This window comes from Carcharhinus amblyrhynchos, unplaced genomic scaffold (genome assembly GCF_965287045.1).
Source record: "Carcharhinus amblyrhynchos unplaced genomic scaffold, sCarAmb.v2.hapA scaffold_62, whole genome shotgun sequence".
NCBI classification, from domain to species: domain Eukaryota; kingdom Metazoa; phylum Chordata; class Chondrichthyes; order Carcharhiniformes; family Carcharhinidae; genus Carcharhinus; species Carcharhinus amblyrhynchos.
The window spans coordinates 966,285-973,480 of NW_027649802.1; positions in this window are offsets into that span (position 1 = coordinate 966,285).

Genomic DNA, 7,196 nt, shown 5'->3' on the forward strand with positions numbered 1-7,196 from the left:
ACTTGCCTGGACTTGCAAAATCTCACTAACTGTCCTGGCTGGAGACAATACACATCTCTTTAACCTGTGCTTAACCCTCTCTCCACTCACACTGTCTGTACCTTTGAGACTTGATTGCCTGTGGGGACTCACATTCCAGCCATTATTTTGTAAATTGAGTTTGTGTCTTTAGATGCCCTGTTTGTGAACTGAAATCCCAGTTGCCTGATGAAGGAGCGGTGCTCTGAAAGTTAGTGGATTTTGCTACCAAATGAATCTGTTGGACTTTAACCTGGTGTTGTGAGACTTCTTACTGTTCTATGAAGGATAAAGAGGAGTCTGTAGACATGCTGCACGTGGATTCCAGGGACAAGTTTTGTGGAAAATGAAAGATGACAGTGCAGGGATTAACATAATAGTATTGATTGAAGATTGGCTGGCTGGTAGAAAACAGTAATTATGAATGGGTGCTTTATCTGATTGGCAGGCTGGGACAAGTGGAATGCTGCAAGCATCTATGATGTGACATCAACTTGTTACTTTTTTTAATGAATGAAATAGTTGAGAGAAGCAATGACTCCAAGGTTAAATTTACAGATGATACAAACATCGGTAGAAAAAGTTCTTGTGAAGGGGATACAAGGAAGTTGTGCATTGGTGAGTAAAACTGACAGATGGAGTATTCTGTGGGAGAATGTGAATCTGTTTGCTTTGGCAGGGAGAATAAAATAAGCAGAATTACAAAACAGGAAAATGGCTGCAGAATTCTGATGCATTTGGATTTGGGTGTTCTAGTGCATGAGTCAGAAAATAATAATTTCCAGGTACAGCAAGTAATTAAGGTTAATAGAATATCGTCCTTTATTTTGAGGGGATTTGAAGATAAAAGGATATTATGCTTCAGTTTTACAGGGAATTGGGAAGGCCACATCTCAAACGGCTGATGAACAGCAGATGGAGTTTAATTTAGATAAATGTGAGTTGATGCGTTTTGATAGACTGAACCAGGGCAGGACTTACTCAGTTAATGGTAGGGTGTTGGGGAGAGTTACAGAACAAAGAGATCTTGGGGAACAGGCTCACAGCTCCTCAGAAGTGAAGTCACAGAGTGGTGAAGAAGACATTCGACATGTTTGGTTTCATTGGTCAGAACACTGAACACAGGAGTTGGGATGTCTTGTTGAAGTTGTACAAGACGTTGTTGAGGCTACACTTGGAATACTGTGTACAGTTCTGGTCACCCTATTCTAGAAATGATAGTGTTAAACAAGAAAGGGTGCAGAAAAGATTTACTAGGATGCTCCTGGGACTTGATGGTTTGAGTTATAAGGAGAGGCTGGATAAGCTGGGACATTTTCCCCTGGAGCGTAGGAGGCTGAGGGGACATATTATACAGAGTGTAAATTAATGAGAGGCATAGATAAGGTAGACAGTCAACAACATTTCCCAAATGTAGGGGGTGGGGGGGTCTAAAACTAGAGGGCATAGGCTTAGGGTGAGAGGGGAGAGATACAAAACAGACCAGAGGGACAATTTCTTTCCACAGGGGGTGGTGAGTGTCTGGAACAAGCTGCCAGAGGTGTTAATAGAGTGAGATCAGACAGTGTGTAACCCGGGGAGGATGGAGTCAGTGAGATCAGACAGTGTGTTACCCGGGGAGGATGGAGTCAGTGAGAGCAGACAGTGTGTAACCCGGGGAGGATGGAGTCAGTGAGAGCAGACAGTGTGTAACCCGGGGAGGATGGAGTCAGTGAGATCAGACCGTGTGTAACCCGGGGAGGATGGAGTCAGTGAGATCAGACAGTGTGTAACCCGGGGAGGATGGAGTCAGTGAGATCAGGCAGTGTGTAACCCAGGGAGGATGGAGTCAGTGAGAGCAGACAGTGTGTAACCTGGGGAGGATGGAGTCAGTGAGATCAGACAGTGTGTAACCCGGGGAGGATGGAGTCAGTGAGATCAGACAGTGTGTAACCCAGGGAGGATGGGGTCAGTGTCTCTGTTCAGTAGTTCCATTCAAAGTAAACAACTGAATACTACATCAACAATAAAAGTTAAGATCGATTAAGTCAGGTTCAATCCTAATATTTGACTTGTCCAGTGATAACATCAGCTGGGATCCTAACTCACTGTTTCCCAAAGCATGCTGCAGTTTGTTGGGGTGAATTTAACCATCCCTCATGACAGGGGAGTCAGAGCGGGGGCGAACCATGAAAAGGTCCTCTAACTTCAAGTGGGAATATTCCAGTTTCATCATTATCTAGATTCACCTTATAGTCCCCAGTGCCAGCTATCTATTGGACAGTACCAGAACTCATGAGCTCCCTCTATCTGTGACTAGGATGAACTGATAGATGGTCACACAATTCCTCTTCCTGCTCAGCCCCTGTTCTCCTTTTCACTTCCCATTTGAGTTGTAGATTCTTGCTCAAGATTTGGAACTCTGTCCTGTGAGAAATTACTATTTGAATTATTTTCTGAACCTACCCACATCCATTTTCACTCTTGTTGAAGATGTTGGATCTGATCCTTCAGCCACGGTGGTGTTAGACAATTCCAAATTCTGATTGTCTGTAATACAATTTTCCATGTAAAATTACACCGAGAAACTCCTCATAACAGCCATACAATTTATGTGATATTTCAGGGAGTTTATTTACGACGCAGGGTCACTGATAATTCTGTTCAATTCTCAAAATAAAAAGAGAAGGTGCTGGAAAATCCCAGCAGGTCCGGCAACATCTGAGGGAAAAATAAACAGAGTAAACACATTGAGTCCAAGATGATTCTTGGTTTGAACTTTAATGTTATCTCTGTTTCTTTCTCCCTGATGCTGCCACAGCTACTGAGTTATTCCAGCATTTTATGTTTTTTTTCCCCCGATCCCAGTATCCGGTGTGTTTTGTTTTTACTCAGCCTGTGTCTCCTGATTTGAAACACGTCTAGCCAAGCCCAGGCAATCTGCAAATGTTCTCTCTCCTTTGGGCTTGATTTTCTTTCAGCAGAATCACAGATAGAGACCGCTGACATTCCCTGTCAGTCCTCAATAACCAGTTATTAATCATTATAATTTAAATTATGCTCAGTTCCAGACAAGATGCTGAGTTGTTTCAGCTCAATCTAGGCAGTTCCCAATACCAGCTATCTATAGGACAATTCCAGTACTCAGCAGCTCCCTCACCTGTGACACTGATGTCCTTCCAGATGGTCACTCAGTTCCCTCTTTCTACCCAGCCATTAGAAATACTTACCTCACAAAATGCAGCACCTTTCCTGGAAACAAGCATATTTTCGTTATTAATAACAGGTTTCAGTTTTCTAAGGACCTCTTTGTCTGGTAAACTAACAGTCCGGGTTCAATTCCCTCTCTATGAAATCTATCCATTGTGTTATCTGGAGAAGAGCTGGGTGATTATTACAGACACTGCACGCCTCCAGGTGTAAACACCTCTTTGTGTTGGACAGATTCTAATTCTCAGATTAGCAAAATGTTCTGTTGCACAATTATCTATTTCATGTTCCATACCCTACATTCACACCCTCCAATCGAGGAGGTTTGATCTTGAGCTGAAGCAGGGATTGATTCTGACCTTTAATCTCCCCAGGCTGGAGAACACAATGGAAATAAGAGCTGTCTTGTCACTGTTACACTGAATGACGGTAACTCATCACAGGTCCATTTCACTGCAGCATCAAACAAGATTCATGAGCATGGCTCGTGACAGATGCAAACATGCATTTGAACTCCTTGATAACAGTCTGCTCTGTGACACAGCTGAGAACTGATACTAATGTATTAACTGGATCATAATCCCTCCTCCCTTTGTCACACACAGTCCGATTTCACTGACTCCATCCTCCCCAGGTTACATACAGTCTCAGTTCACAGGCTCCATCCTCCCCAAGTTACACTCAGCCTGACCTCACTGACTGCATCCTCTCCAGGTTACACACAGCCTGACCTCACTGACTCCATCCTCTCCAGGTTACACACAGCCTGACCTCACTGACTCCATCCTCCCCAGGTTACACACTGTCTGATCTCACTGACTCCATCCTCCCCGGGTTACACACTGTCTGATCTCACTGCCCCATCCTCCCTGGGTTATACACTGTCTGATCTCACTGACTCCATCCTCCCCAGGTTACACTCAGCCTGACCTCACTGACTCCATCCTCCCCAGGTTACGCTCAGCCTGACCTCACTGACTCCATCCTCCCCAGGTTACACTCAGCCTGACCTCACTGACTCCACCCTCCCCAGGTTACACTCAGCCTGACCTCACTGACTCCATCCTCCCCGGGTTACACACAGCCTGACCTCACTGACTCCATCCTCCCTGGGTTACACACTGTCTGATCTCGCTGTCTGCATCCTCCCCGGGTTACACACTGTCTGATCTCACTGACTACTTCCTCCCCGGGTTACACACTGTCTGATCTCACTGACTCCATCCTCCCCGGGTTACACTCAGCCTGACCTCACTGACTCCAACCTCCCCGGGTTACACACAGTCTGATCTCACTGACTCCATCCTCCCCAGGTTACACGCAGCCTGACCTCACTGACTCCATCCTCCCCAGGTTACACACTGTCTGATCTCACTGACTCCATCCTCCCCAGGTTACACGCAGCCTGACATCACTAACTCCATCCTCCCCAGGTTACACGCAGCCTGACATCACTATCTCCATCCTCCCCAGGTTACACACAGCCTGACATCACTATCTCCATCCTCCTCAGCTTACACACAGCCTGACCTCACTGACTCCATCCTCCTGTAGGTTTATATCCTCAAACCAAAATTTTCCATTCACTTTCACGTTGAAGTAAATTACTGTAGGGCTTGGCACAATTGTACCCCTAGCAAAGCTGACCTATTCCTGTCGTGTTGAATGATCGATGTGCATGTGCACACGTTCCCCTGTTTCTGCCCTCATTGAGATTTTACACGTTATTTTTTATTGTCTGTCCATTCTCCTCCAGCCAAAATGCACCAATTTACACCTCAATGTGAAGGATTATAGTTGCCAACTTTCTGTCCACTCCAGCAGCTTGTCTATACTGTCATGTGCATATACCCTTAAGGAAGCTTTTTTTTAAATCCTGTAGTTTAAAGACTCAGCGATGTCATTGGGGGTGGAGCTAAACCGTGTCAGTCAGGTGATAGGTTTGTTTATTCTTGGGGCTTTCAGGTTTGTTTTGGGAAGCAGTTTAGCAGGAACATAAGAAACAATCTCTTTCTCTCCCTGTTTTTTTTGGATCTGCCTGAAAGAAGCTGAGTTTAGGAGAAACATTTTTTTTCTATAACCTCTTCTGAGATTCTTCACAAAGGATTTTCAGCATTCAAACCAGCAGGCGGGATTCCTGTAATGAGTGGGCATTAACCTCTGCTGTAACGTGTTTGTTTGTTGGGTTTTGTGTGTTGGACGTTGTCTTTGGTTGAAAGACATTAGAAATATTCCCTTTAGAGTTAATATATTATCATGGCTGATGTGTTTGTTGTTCATAATTGTTAAACATTCTTGCTAAGATTCTTACTATACATGTTGAGAATATTCTTAATTAAACATTGTTTTTGATAAAAGCTCCTTGTGGGTTCATTGAATTACACCTGAAGTGAAAGGGGTGTGAATTGTCTCCAGTCAGGACAGTGATTGAGGTTTTACAAGCCCAGAGAAATTCCGGGGTTTACAGATAGTGTGACAGGAACCTAAGATCCGACTGAAGCCGTCATCATGTGTGCAGAACTTGGCTATCAATTTCTGTTCAGCGATTCTGCGTTATCGTGTGTTGTGAAGGCTGCCTTGGAGAACGCTTACCCGAAGATCAGAGGCTGAATGCCCCTGACTGCTGAAGTGTTCCCAGAAAAGAAGGGAACACTCCTGCCTGGTGATTGTCGAGCGGTGTCCATTCATTCGTTGTGATATCATCTGCACGGTCTCCCCAGTGTACCATGTCTCAGGACATCCTTTTCTGCAGCGTATCAGGTAAACAATGTGGGCCAAGTCACACGAGTATTTATCGTGTACCTGGTGTTCTCAGGTGAGACGACGGCATCCGTGTTGATGATCCGGCATGTCTTCGAGGTTGCTCTGGCAGTGCTGTGTGACGTCCTTGTCACAGTTCTCCTGAAGGCGGGTAGTTTGCTGGTACAATGGTCTGTTTGAGATTGCACAGTTGTTTGAAGGCAAGTAGTGGAGACGTGGAGATGGCCTTGACCTCCCAAAGATACAAAAGGCTAACACACCCAGCCATCCTACCATATCAGGCAATGATACCCTGTGCAAGAGCCTCTCTGGTTACATCGAGGGCATCCTGAAACCCATTGTACAAAGAACCCCCAGCTTTTGTCGAGACACTACGGACTTACAGAAACTCAGCTCCCATGGAGCAGTTGAACCAGGAACACTCCTCTTCACAATGGATGTCTCGGCACTCTACACCAGCATCCACCACAACAACGGCATTGATGCAACTAACTCAATACTCAACACAAAAATCTCCAGACGCAATTCTAAAGCTCATTTGCTTCATCCTGGACTACAATATCTTCACATTCAACAACCAGTTCTTCATCCAGACACATGGAACAGTCAGGGAACGAAATTCACACCTCAATATGCCAATATCTTCATGCACACGTTTGAACACAACTTCTTCACCACACAGGACCTTCAACCGATACTACACATTAGATAGACTGATTACATTTTCTTCCTTTGGACTCATGGTGAACAATCACTGAAACAAATACATGTTGGCATCAGCTAGTTCCATCCCACCATCACACTGACCATGGACTGCTCTCTAGAATCCATCGCATTCTTGGACACAGGCATCTCCATCAAGGACGGTCACCTCAGCACTTCACTGTATGCAAGCCCGTGGATAATCTCATGATGCTCCACTTCTCCAGCTTCCACCCCAATCAAAAGAAACCAGCCCCTACGGACAAGCCCTCCGTATACATGGGATTTGTTCAGATGAGGAGGATCGCAACATCATCTACAGACGATGAAGTACACCCCTGTAAGAATAGGATATGGCGCTCAACTCGTCAATCGACAGCTCCAATGCACTATGGCGAAAAACCGCACAGACTTCCTCAGAAGCAAACACAGGGCACGACAGACAGAGTGCCCTTCGCTGTCCAGTACTTCCCCAGAATGGAGAAGCTATGGCATCTTCCCTAGAGCCTTCAACATGTCATCGATGA